The 20,191-nt window shown below is 38.4% G+C and overlaps 1 protein-coding gene across 13 annotated transcripts in view; it reads right to left on the minus strand.

Moving 5' to 3' along the window:
* Positions 1-20,191, minus strand: part of LOC105923295 (neurexin-1a) — a 400,667-nt gene that overhangs the window by 108,677 nt on the left and 271,799 nt on the right. The gene's annotated exons all lie outside the window — the stretch shown is intronic.

Raw genomic sequence — 20,191 nt, forward strand, 5'->3', positions numbered from 1 at the left:
GCCTGCCTGTCGTTATTTAATCTCCGTATAAATCAGCAATTCTCAATGCCGGTCCTCGAGGGCCAGGGTCCTGCAACTTTTATTTGTCACTCTTCTTCAACACACCCGAGACAAATAACGAGGTCATTAGCAGGACTCAGGAGAACTTGACTGCATACTTAGGAGGTAATTCAGCCATTTAATTCAGGTGTGTTGGATCAGGGGCACCGCAGGACACTGGACCCCTGAGAAGCAGAATTGAGGACCACTGGTATGAATGCAGCTGTTCTTTGAGATCCTAAGAGGTTTGATAGAAATCATTAGTGAACAGCGTCATGAAGACCAAGGATCACAGAACAAAGGTCAAGGATAATGTCATGGAGAAATTTAAACCAGAGTTATATCATAAAATTATGTCCCCTAGCTTTAAACATGGACCATCAGATAAAAATAGAAAAGGTATGGCAGAACTGCAAACCAACCAAGACGTGACCATCCAATTAAACCGATAGACCAGGGATGGTAAGAGGTTCATGGTAAATCTAAATAAGCATTAGACATCCACAGCTCAAGTATAAAACTCAGTTGACAGAACGAGTGGCTGCAACAGCGGGAAAATGTTTTTCTACAAACTAGTAACTTATGTTTGCTGAATACAAGTAGACTTTACACAATAACATATGAGATATATATATATATATATATATATATATATATATATATATATATATATATATATATATATATATATAGCATTTTGAAAACTATGTATAAGTTTCTACTTCTGTATTGGTCTCCTCTATTCTATTAGAGTAAACTTTAAATATTCAAATTTGTGACCTAAATGTGACAAAATGTAAAAAAGGCCTGCGGTATGAATACTTTTTCAAGACAATCTATGTATAGAGTTGTAGAACTGTGATGTTCCCTTGCTGGAAAGACACTTATTTTTTTAGCGGATACATCACTACATAACAGATAAATGAGTCAAAGTGCATTGTGATCAGCTGACTCAGTGGCTGCTAGAGTTTCTGGAGGCCCTTCTCAGCTGGAATTTGTATCACTTTTTAGGGAAAAAAATTCATTAAAAACAGCATTATTGTGCACCTAGGTCCTATGCGTCTGCAATGCATCAGCAGAGTATCATAACAACTGGACCAACTCTTACCATATGGAAAACTCAGATCTGATCTCAGGCCACTCCTGAATCAGCGTTCTTCTGGAGTTCTGGTTTATAACAGCAGGAGTGATGGGACCAGGGACACAAGTACTGCTGCCATGATGATAAATGGTGTGCATTAGAACTGTCTGCATCTCTGCACCCAAGCTGGCCTGCAACTCCGCCTAGTGGAGCACAGAGCTGGAGGTGTGGGGAGGAAGCGGTAGGGTGCCATTCATGAGCAATTGTATTAAGATCGTTTTGCAGATGGACTGTAATATTAAATTTAAATCAAAGTCTATAAAAAGCCATGCCTTGGGATCAGTAAAACGTCTTACATCCATCGCCTAACAGGCTTAGATTTTGTGAAGATCGCAGCTGGTTATGTCGTATAAGAAAACTGATGATTCAGGTAGTCATATTTGACTTAAAGCAATGATGAAGGACACTTTTACCTCTGTAAGAGGATATTCAGAAACCGAAAAAAAAAACAAGACTTAAAAGTCAGTTCTTTTGTACATAGACATCAGCTCTATTTCAAACTCAATCCTGCTTTTTCCCCTTTATTTCATGTTATCTGCTTTTCCAATATAACAGAAAGATTTTTCTTTTAATTAAATCTCCAGGTTCTTTGAGAGTACTTATTTTTTATCTTTTCTTACTTTTATCCCCCTCCCCTTTTCTTCAACTTATCGTCTTTGTTTCTCTCCTTCCTTGTCTTTGGCTTTTTATCAGTCATCTTGCACGGAAAGGTAATAAAAGTCCAACACAAAGAAGGAGCTCTGCTCTGCTTTGTTGTGGTGTTGTCGCAGACTCTCTGCTTTGTCTTTTATTTTTGTTTGTGGCAGCAGTCCTTATCGGGGAGATGGGTGAGAGATTCGGCCTGTGTGCTCCTTTGTGGTGAAATAATACGACAAGCAGATAAGGTCTGGTGGGTGACCAGTTCAATGCCTCCCTCCTCCTGCCACTGTATTCTACTCTTCCCAGGGTGTGCTAGAACGTCCCCAGTGGGGCTAACAGATATGGCATCTTTGTGTCTGCTACCACCTTTGATATAATGTCAGCCCTCCCTCCTCCACTCGGACGGCTAGAACCCATATTTTCCAACCACGTAGCTGGATAGCTTTGTAAGTAAACTGTAAGTGGTGGCCATTTTTGCTGTAAAATTGTATTACTATGGAGGAAGCAGACATCCTGGTATTAAATGAGCACCATAAACAATAAAAATGGCTCCGGCTGAGCTCTGTATAGACGCAAAAAACTTTTTAAAGCCATCTGTTAAATACCGATGGCGACACAAGTTCCTGGCTGAGGCCATTACTTTGACTCTAATCGACAGTACCTATTAAGATTTCATGAAGTGGTAATGATTATACAATGACTTGCAGCTCTGAAATATGCCAATCAGCCACATCTATTAGATTATCTGACAAATATTGTGCAGTCTTCTCTTATGCAACAAAACATCTTACAACCTGTTGGGCTCGGCTCGACTGGACTTAACGGCTACCGGGCACTTGGATGGTGATCCTGTATAGAATGGACTTGTTTTTTCCAGCCACAGTGCTATGGAAAAATTAATGATTGCTTTTACCTGGAACTAACAATGGAAAGATGAAATGTGGGAGTTCAGCCTACTTGGACTGCAGAGAACAAATCCAAAGGACAACCTTTTTGTTGCTCTTCTTTGCAGTTCCCTAACAGGAGCATGTATGCCATAAAAAAATCCTTAATCCTCTTTAAGATACTTAAACAGGTATTTCTTTCTTAGACAACAAGTTACGGAATAAACATCCTTTCTTTCTGTATTAACACAATGCAATATACATACCATTGAAGCCTTCTTCAAGCTTGACTTTTAATAAAGAAGATTCAGGCAATGCATGCAGAACCCACACCATAATCAGCGGATACTGAATTGTTTTCAGTACAGGAAATGCATAAGCCAAAAATAAAACAAAGCCCCTTGGACTGTGGTGGTCTGCATCAAGACATCTACTATTATCCATAGCCCTTTAACCTTTTCACATTTTGTCACATCACAACCACAGTCAATGATTTTTTTTTAATCTTTTTTTTAGATCCTAAGTTATAGACCGACATAAAGTTGTGCACAGTTAAGTAGATGAGAAAAGATACATGATTTTAATATTTATTTTTTTTTACAAACAGAAAACTGAAAAGTCTGGCAAGAAATTGTATGCAAACCCGTTTACTCTGAAAATTGAGCTATTCTGAAAAAGCCTTTGAGGTTTGTTAACATTAATGAACAAGCAGCATCATTAGTCATGGACTCCATAAATCTGGCCTTTAAGTAGTTGTGGCAAGAACAAAGCCATTGTCACTGTCTACAAAAAGTAATATATAATTGTGAAGTGGATAGAAAATTATACACGCATTACTTTTTGTCAGTGTACCCTTAAATCACAATAAAATAGTAAAGTGTGCGATTTAAATAGGAATTAACACTTTTACAAGATGATGTAGAGAAATTAAACAACACTCTAAAAACTTGATTGTTCAGACCTAAGATCCATATGTTGATTCATTGGTGCTTCTAAATTTCACTGATCATTCACATGCTACATATCATGCCAACACCCCTTGACAAGTGTCAGGGGAGAGGGGCAATCCGTGGTATTTGCTTGACCAGTCTTTAGACTTAATGTACCGCAATAATGGCTCCAAAGACAGATGTTTTTAAATTTATAGAGTAGATGTTTATGGATCAAGAAATAAATACACAAGAATTGGTTGTCTGGCTGCCCATCGATTTATGCTACAGTTGACTAAAGAATAGTGGTGGGTGACACTGGAACTCGATAGCTGTTACATTTTCATATAAATAACAGCAGCATTGCGGCCTGTAATAGCCTCAGAAATTACAACATGGATGAAAGAGTAGGCACAGAGATCCACAGTATCGATTACAGCGGGGCTTCTTTTATTCTTTTCTTTTTTTTTTTTATAAACTTTGCACAATCAAGAAACACTTGGAAAACATTTCGAGGCCACTAGATTTGAAGATTTCCGCAACTTGTTTTTAGGAAACAACACGTTTTAAATCTTTTCTTCCAAAGACATATTAAAGTAGAGCATGGGATATGCAGCTATATATATTATACCTGTTATTGCTGCTGTTTCTTGGTTTTGCACCTGACCAGCGGTTAAATGTGCCGCTGCTGATGGTGAAATAAAACTTTGACTCGTTAACGTTAAGCTCAGTCAGGATCCGGCAGAGACACAGAATTCCCACAGCAATTTCCAACATCATTTATAGCAGCTCTTTGTCAGCCACTGAGCTATTGCACAAAATGCACTCCTGGATTAAAGAGTTACAAAGTGGAGGATACATCAAGCATAACTGATTTATTAGGCTGAGAGAAGGGAGGAGATCCAGACGGCAAAAAAAAAAAAAAAAAATGAATTAGGCCCCGCGTGCACTTTTAATTATTTTTGTCAAGGTGTTTGCTTTGTCCTTCTGGGACAAGCAAACAAAAGCAGTTGCCACAGTCGCAACTTAAGACACCCACAAACTGACCCATAGTGTTTGTAGGGGTGCAGGATTTACTGTCACAAAACACAGATCAAGCTTCTCCGTCCGACATCTACGTTCCCCTGTGAGGAACGTCATGCTGCGAAGCTGCTAAACCGAGCAGAATGAGGCCAGCGATTCAAGGGTGCCCCCTCTCACCTCATGTGCGTACCTGAGGGTTGGAGGAGGACAAAGGAACAACATGCACCTGTCTGTTTGATCTCCCTGTATGAGGTGTGCTGCACATGTAGGCTGCTGACACATCACGGATTATTTGCTTTTGCACAGCACTGCCCGTCACTGCTCAGCTCTTTTCACAACGGAGAGCGGCTGAGAAATATTTTTATGCACACAGACGGAGCCTCTTCTTTTGATGAAGCCATGGAATAAAACATCCAGAACCAGAGGCTCTATTTAGACTGCCCCGCTTGAATGCAACTCTTGCTATTGAAAGACAAGAGACCAACCAGTCCCTCTCATGCTAAGAGAAATAACAATGAGGTAAATACACATCGTTCTGGACATTGTTGATATAAATGTCAAGTGCTGTTACACTGATAACTGGACTTAAAAGCGATGTGTTTCTCATTCAGACCTCAGTAGTATTGACGGATAATGATTAGGAGACATTGGAATGATCACTCAATTCATTATTTATAAAAAAAAGAAGGGGACAAGAGGAAGAGGAATGTTTCTGCTGACACTGCTCTCAGAAGCTTGAGACATTTTAAGCGCGGATACAGTTCCCTCCCTCATCAGCCCCGGCCATGAATGGCTTCTGCTGTGTCCCCTTTACATCCGTCCATTTGATCCGTCCTGCGTCTTGATCTCCTGTTTCCTGCTGATCTGCTCTAATGCTTTAGATTTTAAGATTTTATTGTCATACAAAAAGCAAAGCAAAATAAATGAAACTGTGGAACAAGGAGCCAAATGGATATTAGCTAAAGCTAGCTAGACTGGAACTATAACAGCATGTACATATTTGTCTACTGAAGTTATTCTGCAAAATTTTCCCCGGCAGCAGGTAATTAAAAACAGCATGTGTATTACATTTATGTGTGGGTTTAACAAACTTGAATGGAAGGCACACGGGGGATGGTGAGAAGTACAGCACCGGAGTGAAGAAGGTAATTAGGTTGACCAGAACAAGGTGCGTTGTCTGTTAAATATTTCTTGCAGCCTCACACAAAGCCCAGTGGAAGGCATCAACAACAGGGCACCCAACAACAATTATGGAATAATTAGCTGAGAGGCAACCTGGGGGACTTTTCTGTGGCAGCAGAGATATTTGAATATAATTGCGCAGTTAATTCTGGACTCAGCCAATTCAAACCTGTCTTCGCCTTTTGCCTCGGTTACTGTTTAAAGCTGTGACCTGTGCAATGGAACAAGAACGAGGCCCTTTTTTTATTTCTAGGTTACACTGTACATCTCAAATATGTTGTTGATTTGCAATCTATTCACCAACAAATATTGCACAGCATATAGTCAAATTGTATTGTTGATTTTTTTTTTCAAACACTGACATTGCAATGTCAGAAATTCACCCTTTAAATACTTTCATCTTGTTGGTGTCTAATGCCCGGTTCACACTGTGCGATTTTCGGCTGTTTGCAGACGAAAGGTGAGGACTGTGGGAAAATTACTGAAAAAATCTTTGGTTGTGGCTCTAAATCTGCAGTCTTACATAAAAAAGTGAGACAGCATCTAGGGCGGCCATTTTTAGAGTCTTGCAACCAAAGCTGACCTGTGAGCAATATCTGAAAGCGTCAGATTTTTAGAAGGAATATGTCAGGGTGGGACAGCTGCTACGGCCTACGTCCAGTAATCAGAGCTGTTTGACTGGGCCTCTGTAATAAAGACAAATAATAAAGTATAGTATGAATAAGTTTTGGACTTGTGAATCAATTCCTGTCAAGGAGCAAACACACGGAGCATTGAGGATTGGGATCAGGTGCATCTTCATCAGGTTGCATGCCAGATTGTGCGACAGGCACAAACCGGTAACAGCTTTCATTATTGTTCTCTTACTGTGGCAGCCCAGATCAAGACTGATATATAATTAGGGCCCAACACATTTTGTCTTCCTGTTGGATTTTTTTCGTTGCACCTGCAGCGGACTTTGAGGCACTGAATTGGAACATTGTGCGTTTTTAAAAATATATATATTTATGAAAGGACATTAACATTTGATTAAACAAATTCATCAACTCTTCAATCTATTACTGAACTATTTTTCATTAAACATATTTGATTGTGGTTTTGTTTTGTCTAAAGAGTAGAGAATGCCTCTGAATAGCTGATTTTTTAAATAATAAATCCAGCCGGTGCTGTAGATGGATGGCAGACACTGATGAAGTTGCTTATTGTCGTATGTTGCAAGCAATTTAATACTAACAATGATCGTACAATGTGCGCACATCAAATTTGACGTTGCACCAAAGATAATTAAATCCACGTTGCACAGCATGTCATGGGATAGTGTTAGAAGATTGCTAAAATCGCACAGCGTAAGAACATCATAACTGGAGTAGTTAGAATAGAATAGAAAAATAATGTGCATTGTACACAGTACAATAAAATGACAGGCATTCCTATTAAAGGGCACAAAACATGACTATAAAACAAAAAAAGTAAATATAACTGCAAAAAATCACTACAAGCAGATATGAAATGAACATTTATTTTCATTTGCCTCCATGTGACAAAGAGCCAAGATGCTAAAGGTCACAGCGTGTGTTGGAAGCATTGTAACGAGATGCAGAAAAGACTGATAATTCATTAGAATTTATAAAAAAACAGAACCATTGCATATATTTCTAACAACTTGCAGCCCTCAGGTATAGATGTTGAAGGGGCATTTTATTTTATTTTTTTCAAACAAAACACACTACTTTCTCAGAAAGTAAAACTGGATGGTGTATATCACCTTGTGCAAGTATGAACTATGGAGATGCTGACCAGGAGGTTTTGTCCCCAATTTCACAGAGTCATTTAAGAACGGCCATTTGCCAAAGCCCAGTCCTTGTCTGAGAAGTCAATATATTCAATTTGATGTATGTGAAACACTGTAGCTTTAAAGTGCAGGAAAGTAGCACATATGCTCCTTCAGAATTACACGTTCTGCATTAGTATTGTGATTGGGTGGCACCTAAATCACCAACCAATCATGTTTATGCCGCTTGAGCCTCTCTCTTTAGATTTTCTTGACAGGAGACAGATGTTTACGGATTTAGGTTTATTTTGTACAGAATCAGTGCTTTTAGTGGGCCAGTACACACCGGTATGTACGCAGTGAATCAGCATACCGAACCTTTTTCCTGGTTTCCTCAGCAGTCAGGACCCCCTTTGACCTCGCCACAGTTTACAGCTTGTGGCCTATTTGTTAATTAAAAAAAGAAAATCGCCTCAAAGGAAACCCATTGCTTTGGCGCTCAACCCTTGCCGTACATTTAAGTAGGTGTAGGTATTTTGGATGAGAGAGGAAAAGTATCTCTGATGTTGACATGGATCCAAAAAGGGCTCAAAGAGGACCCGAATGGGGGCAGAGTTGACTCATAAGAGCAGCACCCAGAACAGTCCTTCGCTACACAAGAAAACGGAGGTCAGACTCTGCAAGTTGATGCTGCGCAAACGCTTGTTGCTGCTGATTTTGCCACGGAAGAGAAGTCAACAGCAGAGTGAGACAAGATGACCTGTGGCCAGACTGTTGATCAAAGGATCAAGTGCTTTGGTTGCTGATAAGAGGGCTTGGGAAACACCAAAGCAATCAAGCAAATATGAACCCAGGACCTGCTGGAGCCTTTTTCAAGTAAGATGATATCTTAATTGTGATGTAGGTCATCAGAATCATCTTATTTTTTAGATAAAGACCACTGTTTTAAGAGTAATGATTAATCTTTACCATGTTTATTATTATGCAGCATGTGCAAAATCTGCTGATGTATTTTAATTATTTGAAGTACTAAAAGTGGCACTTATAAATTCCTGATGGAATGACGTTTTCTCACATTCATGGCTAATGTTTGCTGCATCCCTTTGGCACTCGCTTTCAACCATCTCCTATCCATATCTATCCCTGCTGTGTGATGGGAGTGGAGAGACCCTGTTTTTGTTGCCCTCCAGTAGTGGTAGTAGAGAGGAAATATTTTACAGAAGGAAACCGTAATAGTAATCAGCTTATTTAAATTCTAGAGATTCTTTATGTTTTTAAGGATCTTTTATATATATATAAATATCTTCTATATTTATTTTTACAATGTTTTTTTATATGTCAATGTTAACACCATGAGGCCTGAAGTTAATTGAAATGGCTTTATGACATGTAGACTTGATTAAGAACATGGTTTGTTATTTTGTTCTTTGTAATTTATTAAAGGTAAAACAAATAATTCCAGTTATTAAAATTGCAAAGATCTCAAAGGGTATCTCTGCAGAATAAAATGGATAAATGTGTTTCATTCTGTCTTCTGATTGACTTTTTTTGTATTTAAATGTATATTGGGAAAACATATACAGGTAATAACCCTTTTGGGAAAAACAGAACTGCAGGTAAACATTTTTAATTGTATATTTATTAAAAATGTCTTAAAATGTATTTGATAAACTGAAACAGGATTAGGAATCCATGGCAATTTTTCATCAGAAATGAACTTTTTAAATGGTCTCCCACTAATATAAGTGTACCAGAGGAGAAATAAAGTCTTCCAATAAAGAATGATGATAAAAATGTGGCCTGATGCAGTGGCTAGAAATTAATATTTGGATTTCTAACGTTTTTCCTCAGTAAGCAGCAGTCTTGACTGCACCTGCTCATAAAACATGGGTGAGAAGTCTTTATTGCTCATAATCGTTCGTCAAAACGATACAGTAGGTAGTTGGAGTTAAGGGTAGATTTGAATCTATAATAATAATACAGCTGATTATTTCCCATCTATTGCTGTCTGTATCTTTCCTCATATTTTTTCTGCAAATAGACCAAGGAAATATACTCCAAATAAAACATGTGCATGCTAAATCTGGACCGAATATGCTCCATTTGTGATACTTCAGAGATTTTGTACTGCAGCTAACTGTAATGGAGCGAGAACGAGAGAGGCTATTTTTATCCCACCCTTAGGCCCGGGGCAGCTATGTCAAAAGTCAACAACTGTGGTGACTACATGCTGTGGCGCTCATGTCCCAACCGCATGCAAACACACATTCTTCCAACTACATAATTTACCACGCATGGCGAGATTTTAGCTTTAATTACAAATGCCGTGGCTTTGTAGATGTGGTCAGATACAAGATAAAGGGTTTACAGTAAAAGAAAAGCTTCTGCAACAAAACATCATTTATCAAAGTGCAACATAATAACAAATAGAATGTCGATGTTCTTAACCTTGTAGCCCTGCGAAAACCGAACATGTCTGACGGTGTAAAATTGACAGTGAAATCAAATTTATTCCACGTTAGCCACGGCAATATTGCTCTGTTTAAGGCAATGTCATAATGTATTGATGTATAGCTCTGAGAAAGACAAGCTGTACTCACTATGATTTGTTACACTAATAAAAGTGAAGACACAGTATGGTCCTGCCTCCTCAAATACACGTACACACACATCACCCTCTCTCGCTCGCACACTTCCGCTTCATGGACCACTTGGCTTTGTAGTGGAAAAGAGCTTGAACAAATTGAGAAATGATTGGAATTGAAAGATGAGTAATGGTGATTCTAGCGCTGTCCCTTCTCAATATGGAGATGATGAGATTTGATTCTTTGAGGTCAGGCGTACCATCTGAGCCGAGCGGCTGTCCCATCCACGGCTAAAACTGATACAAAGATGCTCACTCTCTTACAGAGGCCTTTACTAAAATCAGTTACAGTGGACATAAAATCAATGCTATATTTACCAGTGCCATTGCTATAATATTACCAGCCCTCATCCCAACATACACAATGCCATGATTTATGGATCTGGAAAAAGAGTACAAATAAAGGAGGGGAGTTAAGTTAATACAATTTTCTTTTGAGGTGAAAAGAAACAACTGACAACAATTGTAACAGGAAAAAGCTAAATTTAGCACAATTCAGCTTTTACAACTTCCACCTTCTAAATTTTGTTTGATGATATTCAAAATACAGGCTGTTTTTTTTTTTTGTCTTCAGGCCTTTTTGATAAAAAAAGTGAATAAGGCTTTGCATGTCATTCCACAGTTCTGTCCCAGTCAGTCAGGGGAACTGAAGGAGCAAGAGTAACTTGTGTCAGCACAAATCAGAGGAAGTCAAATCACTTGTGAAATGGATGTGTTTCCTACCTCCCTTTTGTGCATTAGAGTGTGACAATTTGATGATGAAGAAAGTAACAGGGAACAAATCGGCTTGGACCCTGCTTCTTGAATAATTCTTTTCGGGTTTCCAGAGCTAGTTTTTCCATCTTTCATGAGCAGCTACAAAACAGAAAGAATGCTGTTGACAGGCATTTAAACGTGTGCAAACCTTTGTTTGCATGTCATTCTAATTCTGAAACCTGACACCACGGTATTTTAGTTCCTACTGAGCAAATAACGTCTTTCTGCACCATGAAGTTTCCCCGTGTCTAAATTAGGTATAATAATGGGTTTGGGGGGAAAGTCTGCCTATATTTATGTATTTTATGTAAACTACTGCCAGTGTAATTAGCTTTGAATTTCTAAAGATCAAAGCTGTTTTTGTCACGCACATTGAAGAGAAGAAAAATACCATCTGTAGAAAGAAAAGAAAATAGGAAAGAAAATGAAATAGAAAAAAATACCTTCTGCGCTGCTAGCATTATAAAATAATGAATGATGTAACAAAAGTAGAACTCATCATGTCTTCTCCTCCTCCCCTTTAGTGAAGTATGCCTAATATTTCTGCAAAATAACTCTTCAAACAAATTGTTTAAATTGTATTTGAAGCACTCCATCTATTGTCTATTCCCACCTGTGCTTTGAATGGGAGCTGGTGGATTCCTTCAGCTGTCACCCGCCAACAAGTGGGGTACAACCTGGAAAGGTCACCAGGCCATCACAGAGCAACACAGAGACACACAACCCAAACAATCAGGCACACACACACAAATTCACCTTCACATTGAGAGGTCACAAGTTACCTCTCAATGTTTTTTCACTGTGTGCATAAGCTAGAGAGTACCCTGTGAGAAACCATGCAAGGCAAAGAGAACATGCAAATATCACACAGAAGGGCCAGATTGGGATTCAAACCTGGGACGATGCTGGAGCAAAGCAAAAGCACTAACCACTGTGGCACCATGGAATCACAATTTAGCAGGATACAAAACACATCATGGCAGTCACACCATGCAATTTTCTCTTTGCATTATGGGTATTTGCACACCTGTATTAAATTGACTATATAATACAGTTTAGCACCAATTGATGCTTTTGATTTTTGACTAAATCAGTCAAAGTGATGCTTAATTATATTCTCCTTCATCAGCAGCATAATATTGATTTAGGATCAATATTATCCGCTGATCCTAGTGTTATTATAGTTTTGAGGAAAGCCTTCTCAGCTCAGGAGCAGAAGCTTTCTGTTAAATAAAATACTACTAAATATAATATTGTCTGTGTCTTTGATCTATTTACTGCATCTGCTGAGTTTGAAAAATATGAAAGTTGTGACTAGATGTAAGAAACAGCTTGAAATTGATGCCATTTGCTGGATTTGATGGCTGTGTTTGCATACACTTGTATTTAGTGCAATCCACTTTGTGAACATCGTTAAAAAATTAAGCAAATACTGTACCTCAGCCACACTATGATGTAGGGATGGAAACCTATCTATCTTAATTTCTCCCCATTTTTTTTCCCACTTTCTATTGAGTTTTGACCAACTTGGATGGAGACGTGATTTTACAGTCTCCAATTGGCAATAATATGCTCCTGTAACTTTCAAATCTGCTTAAAATGCACATCATCATCGTGGTGCTGAGTCCAGTGCTGTACTGGGATAGTTACTATGGCAACAGCAGTAAAAGTAATGTGAGGAAAAGATAGGGATTCAAACCGGTAGGTGGCAGCTGTTCACATACAGCATACTACATCCCAACAAATAACAATAAAAATAAATAATTAAGATGTAAACCACTTATTCCGAACCTAGAATTGAGTGTCTAACATGTTTTTAGCAGTTTTTATTGCTGGAAAAAGGAACCCAGTTTTTTATATTATCACTTATTACATGTAAGTTAATACGGCTTGACTGAGCAACATGCTGATCTGCACACCAGTTGATCCTTTGGGCATTGCGTGCGAGTCTGTTCCATGTCTGTGCGCAGAGTGAACAAGATAGGTAATTAGTGACCTTAACAGAGGTACTGGATTAGAATGAGATATCCTCCCTGGGCATGTGCTTTAATAAGAGTATTGGGGATAGCGTGAGACTGGTTCTCTTTTGAGACCCACAGTGCCTCTCCCAGGTAACAATCTAACACAGCACGCAAACTGAGACTGCGCTGTGTTGACTGAAGGAAGCACATGAATGAGAATAGGATTTCTTTAAGTGAGGTGAATAGTAAAGATATGACATTTCTCACTTGAAAACGGAGTATGACTCTGGTCTTTTCCTTTCTCTAGCCATTTCACATGATTAATAGTGCAGAGAACAAGAGTTGAAACTGCAATTAAAGGTGTCTTCCATATGAGGAAGATGCTCCTTTCTTGTAGTCAGCTAAAGGGAGACCGAAGGGAGCAATGCACCACCAAGTCATTATTTTCTCCACCATCCTTTCTCTTGTATAGAATACATTAACTTCACAGCTTTGCTTTCGTAGCCAGAGTCCCTTCATTGCTTGTTTTTTTTTTTTTTAAAGGGATGCATGCAATTAGGGGAAGGGAAAGAAGAAAGTGCACAGAATTGTCTCCAACCCCCAAACAAAGATGGAGTGCCAGCAGCTCACTGGGTCCCCTCGGGGCCCTGCTTGAGACTAAGCAGTGCCTCTGACAGTCAGAATCACTGACGCTCATTGACAACAAGAAATGATGAAAGCAGCTGTAAAGCCTCCACGCATCTCAATAAATGATCTTTTAAAAATGTAAAGAGATTTAGGAGAGATTTACAAATACCAAGATCTTGCATTGTTGAACTTACTCTGAGAAGGACGATATACCCCAAACAGCATGAAGAGCGAACGTAGATGTACACTCAGTATATAGTTACTTCTCAATAAATTAGCAAAAGCCTAATTCATATGTAGAATAATTAAACAAGGGGATCTTTAATGTGACAATTTATGTTAATGTTGAGAATCATGGGTAATAACTAATGACCCAAAAATCTGTTTCTCAGAAAATTATTATGTTTCATAAGCCCAATCAAAAAATATATATATTTTTTTCTAATACAGACATGTCAACCTACTTAGAAGCATGTCTATGTGCTGTATAGTATTTGCATGCAGTCCACACTTAGTTGGGGCCTCTTGTGTTTGAATTACTGCTTCAGTGCAACGTGCAGTCAGGCTCTACTGAGGTGTTAAGAATGCAGTTATGCACTTGTGTTTTTCATCATCACATTGACAATTTACTTTGTTTTTCTGTGGAGTACTGCCAGACCAGTTTGCTGGCCACTGACCACGTGTTTTTACTTGTGACAGGTGCCAAGTCCCACAGGAAAATAAAATCATGATCTCTATAACTCTTCTGAGCAGAGGGAATCATACAGTGCTGTTGGCTGACAGCTAAACTGACTTGAGAGAACACGGTAGACCAACACCAGCATATGAAAGGCTCCTCAAATTATCTCTGAATGTGAAAAGTTCAACCCGGAGATCAAGCAACTTGAATTTTCTGCCTCTCCTTATCCTGCAGACTATGTCACCTTGAGTTATAAATTAAACGTATATACTTAAAACTGGACTTCAGCCCCCTGAGCAACACCCCTGTTCTTTTGCTGCAGCAAGATGCAGTCCGCATCTTGTGAAATTTCCTGAATTCTTAATAGGGATTTGCTTCACCATGTTCTTAAGACAGTTTCGATCCTTACTGCTTATGCACCATTTTCTATCACAAATGTTCCTTCCACTTAACTTTCCACTGACATGCTCGGACACAGCTCTCTGTACTCAGGTTAACTTTTTCAGCACTGAAGCTGACTGTGGTTGAAGTGACAGTGTCTGTTAACCTGATGTCAATTTGATAGTTTTCCTCATGATTATGTAGGCCATATCATGGCCATAGCACAACCTTTCTATATTTTTTTTTAATTGGGGTTTTGTAATAGCCTACTAAAAAAGCGAATTTGAGATTTTCATTAGATGTAGGACATAATCATCAGATCAAATAGACATAAATGCAGACTCTGTGTGAAATGAATCTAGATAATGCATGAATTTCCCTGTTTTAATTTATTTTAATGAATTAACTTTTCAACGACATTGCAATTTATTGAGATGCACTTGTATCCAGTGGAATTTAACAGTCTTAAACTGTTTAAGCATGTTTAATGGAGTAAGACATGCCCACAGATCCTAAAAATTCCCCTACTTTATCTTATGGATTTCTCTGCACTGACACACCAAGGATCATTACATCTATAATTTCATATTTTCCAATAATGTCAGTGGGAATATTTTCCCGTTTTTGATGTTCAGCTGTAGTGCAATTAATTATGTTAATATACCCTTCACTGAGGCACACCATCAAGTAGAGACAGGGCTTGCAACCAAAGGGGCTCTTATACTAGAAACTTCATGAATATGCTTCACCTTAGATACACCTGTATAGGATTGTGGAAAAGCGACTTAATAGGATAAACCCCACATGGACATTATTGTGATGCAGTTTTTTATTTTTATTTATTTATTTATTTATTTATTTGGGGGGGGGGGGCATGCATGCTACAGTAATAACCCTGAGAATTGTTACACATTTGATCCTTGGCCGACTTCAGTCATTGTCTTTATCTGGTGTTGCAAAAGAAAGGCATATGGGAGAATCGCCACTTCTTTGACATGCATTTAAATCACAGTCTCAGCATATTACACATAAAATGCCCACCTAAAATTTTGAGCTGGGAAGGCGTCCTTCAAGCCCTGCTGGCTTTCCTGTCATTGGAAATTGGAGTGGGAGATTAGGCAGGGGGGTAGGGTGCCGGGAATATAGAAGATTGAGCAAGAGGAGGGGGTGAATACTAAATTCTGGTTTAATCCCATCTAAAGCGGCTAAATATACTCCTTCGAAGATTTTTCCGCTCAGAGCTGAGATGAGTAAAATGAATGGGGCGAGATTGAATGAGAGTCAGTGTTAAACATCTACTGGTTGTAAAGTGTAATGTGATTCTATACATGTTCGTTAATGGAAATCAAGTCCATCATATCGTTAATACATTTAAATTACTGGGATCCCAGAACAGTTTCATGACAAATTGGGCCACACAGTCAATGCATTATTCGTTTATACCAAAGTGGGATCCACTAATGGTATGTTTTCTTAATATGTTTTAGGAAACTGCTGCTTCTTTTCTTCCGTAGGAAACACATCAAAATGGTAATTTTTCACAGCTCATTGCATTTAATTGACTGCAATAAAATATGTCCTTTCTAGAGTAATTAATGAAAACATCACAAAACATTACAAAATAATTTTGGGATGATATGCAGTATAAATATTGCACTGTCATAAAACTTTGATATTTAATGTTTTGATCACTTATACATAAAATTATTATTATTATTATTTTTTTAATTTTTTTTTATTTTGATAAAATGTCATTTCAGATTTTAAGATAAACTTGCATTTTAAAATATATTACTTCTCACACTGCATCACAGCTCTACCCCCCCACTGATGGCTATTTATTTTTCTAATAAGCTCTCACCGACAACTAAATCAATCAAAAGACCGTTTAAATGCACTAACCCTCCCCCAGACCTCTATTTTTTCAAATCCTTCTTCCCCTCATTGTTTTCTTATTTTCTAGTAAAATTCAACATTGCACAAAGCCCTCGGATTAATGTGAATAAATAAATAAATAAGAAGGTGCATTCAGAGTGACTGCTGATGCGAGAGGAGAGAGGATTCTCACAACCCACTGCCCCCGCTGTAAGAACATGCCTTATCAACATTTTCTTGGTGTAAAATGCCAATGGCGTGCTACTTATTTTATCAACAAGGCAATGTGTGCATTTGCCCTAAGTTGCATGATCTTTCTGCCTTGTTATACACAAGAGCTTCCTGACTTCTCTTTTTCTGTGCAGTACTTGTGTCTGACCTATAGCATTCATTATGAGTAAACTGTGCATCTGAAACCTGAAAAAAAAGCAGAAAAATTAGTCATGCAAGTCCTTGGGGATTTATGTCTGCCTGTCTTTAGAAATGGCCTGTGTTTGTATTTTCTGTTGGGCTATGTGACAATTAATAAGAACACCATGGTATTACTGATGCTTTTCTATCTCATTTTAAAGCAAATAACTGCACTTTTAAATGTGTTGATTAGGTTATTATCCTTTACTGACCTACGTAGTCCTACAATCTGAATGATTTTTAGACCACAGTGCTGTGTTTGATACAGTCGCCCAAAAGATTTGTATTTCTCATTTTAGAAGGAGAAGCAATGCAATGGTTCTAAACTATTTTGAGAGACAATTTTTACAGTCAGGACCAGATTGTGTCCCCATTGGCTTATATCTTGAGGTGTACCTAAAGGGTCATTCTAGGACATGTTCCTTTTGCTCTTCATTTGGTCCCTTTAGGATGATGTTTAGATGGTAGATGAGACACAAGTCTAACTACCACAGAAATGTGATTAGAAGATGTTGACGATTGATTTGGATGATGTGTGGATGGCACTGACGTTTCTAACAATTTCCTTGGCAACTATATAAGGCCCTTTGGAAGAAATCTGGAAGTTAAAACCCAGTTTTGGTCCGTGAGGCAGACACCCTGTCTACTTTTAACACTAGGCTTAAAACTTTCTTTTTTGACAAAGCTTATAGTTAGAGTGGCTTAGGTTACCATGAGCTATCTCTGTAGTTATGCTGCTATAGGCTTAGGCTGCTGGAGGACATCAGGGTCTATTTCTCTTACTCTGCTCAGTTCTCTTACTTTTCTCCAGATTAATTATTCGTTGTTATTTTAACTTTATGTTCTCTCTGTCTTTTTCTCTTCATGGTAGGTACACCTGGTCTGGCGCTCTGTTAGCTGTGACATCATCCAGGGGAGACAGATCATCTGCCATTACCCTATAACAGAAAGGATTCCTGGATCAATGTGTGCTTTTGTGCTTTTTGTGTCTCTGCTCTGTCTTCTCTAACCCCCAGTCGGTCGAGGCAGATGATCGTTCATACTGAGCCTGGTTCTGCTGGAGGTTTTTCCTTCCTGTTAATGGGGAGTTTTTCTCTCCACTGTCACTCCATGCATGCTCAGTATAAGGGATTGCTGCAAAGCCATGGACAATGCAGACGACTGTCCACTGTGGCTCTACGCTCTTTAATGAGGAGTGAATGCTGCTTGTCAAGACTTGATGCAATCTGCTGGGTTTCCTTAGAGAGGAAACTGTTTTGACCAATCAATTTTGACCAGTCTGATTTGATTGAATATGACTTTGTACAGTGCCTTGAGATAACATGGGCTGTGAATTGATCCTATATAAATAAAACTGAATTGAACTGAATTGAAAATTAAGGTGTACCACCAGCAAAGAGAAGATATGCTACAAAAGAAAAACAATAATACAAGTCCAGGTTGAAAGACAGAGGTGATCAAACCATTGCAATACTGCTTCTAAACTGTGGAATAAATTACCTCTGCATATTCGATATTCGGACCTATCCAACATTAGACATTTTTTAAATAACGCTTGAAAATCAATTTTCAATCACTGGCGTTTCAACCTGATGATTTTTTTTTTTTTGTTAGGGGGGGCATACTTAGTCACTTCACTACACAATGTTTTACCGGACTTTTCAGCAAACTTATATTATTTTTTATTTTATTTTTTTGGTATATCCCAGAGCTGTGGAAAGCCTCTGTGTCTTTTGTATTAATAAATGCTTCAACTATAATTTGTTGTTTCAGTTTAATTAACTTGGAAACCCTACAGAACAAGGTATTCAACAACACATTTAACAAGTGCTGCATTATTTTATATGTTCATATGCTTTTAGCACTGTCATGCAATGACCAATGAGCAATAAATCCCTGTCCAATAATTTACTACCTTAACTCTGCAAATCTTTGAACAAAATATTTCTCATTTAACACAGGTATTTTCTAAGCAGGCAGGAAAAAAGCCCAGAAACCAGCAGCATGCATAAGGTTGATAATTGAGCCTTTGCACATCTGTGTAAACACATCTGTTCTTTTACGACCATATTGCAATTTTTATTATTTTTACAGATCTTGTGTGCTTCCCTTAGACAAGTCATAAATCATCTGCATCAAATAGGTTTCATACACTTATGGCTGAAGGATAAAAATCACCTGGCCCTTAGGCTTGCTGTAAAAGAGAGGATGGTAGAAAAGTGTTTGAAGAAGACAACCATCACAGCTTCTCTGTGTCCTCAGGAAAAGCCTGCTTAGGTCGCTACATGTACACTGTATGAGTACATTACAGGGTATGGGCAATTACTCTGCAGGCTTCAGGACATGTTTTGTATTTGCACTGGTTTGTGTTCTCTCTGTGTTTAAGTGTTTAGTGTTCATGTATACTCCTGGCAATCACATTCTCTATATTCAGTGAGAGGGTCCTGGAGAAAGGGGTAGGCCATAGGGCATCATGCAGAATTATGTCCAGGTTACAGATGCACTTTATTAAACGTGTCCAGTATCACAGCACAAGTTCATGTTACATGTTACATGTTACATGTAGACATGCAAAACATAAAAACACGCCTCCAAATAGTTAGATTCAGGCGTTCCAAGACTTCCATGACCACAGAAATAAAATATTAAAGCCCAAGGCATGCAGACTACTTCTGCAAACATTTGTGAAAGAATGGATCCACTGATGCGAGTTCAGTGAATATAAGTGTGACACGGTGATAGGTAGCCCAGTGTGCATTAAGTCCATTTATGAAATGCACTCTAGACATATCGGAAGTGATGCATATAGACTGCTGATGATAATAATGTAACAAAATGGAAGCAATTGGAAGCATTACTATTTCAGCCACAAAGTGGTAGGCACCCTACGATTACAGTGTATGTTGAGGCACAAGGTATGCAGAATTCACCATTACCTGAATAGTTCAACAAATTGTGAGTGCGCTTAAGATTAAGATTAACTCAGGAAATGTTTTAGTTTGATGGGTAAGCAGCTGCATCCTAACCCTTACATAACTCCAAACCCAAAAAAAAACAACCATCAGCTACAGCGGTAAAAAGGAAGCAGCCACTGCTCCAGTGATGGCATGTTTTCGAATGAAAAATCACACTTCTCTGTATTGCAGTTCAATAGACAATTCTGGGTTTGGAGAAGAGTACCTGCCTGACTTCCTTCTGGCAAGGTTAAAGTTTGGCGGAGTGCTGCGGTATTATGCTGGGGGGTTTATT

The sequence above is a fragment of the Fundulus heteroclitus genome, chromosome 22 (assembly GCF_011125445.2).
Source record: "Fundulus heteroclitus isolate FHET01 chromosome 22, MU-UCD_Fhet_4.1, whole genome shotgun sequence".
Taxonomy (NCBI): Eukaryota; Metazoa; Chordata; class Actinopteri; order Cyprinodontiformes; family Fundulidae; genus Fundulus; species Fundulus heteroclitus.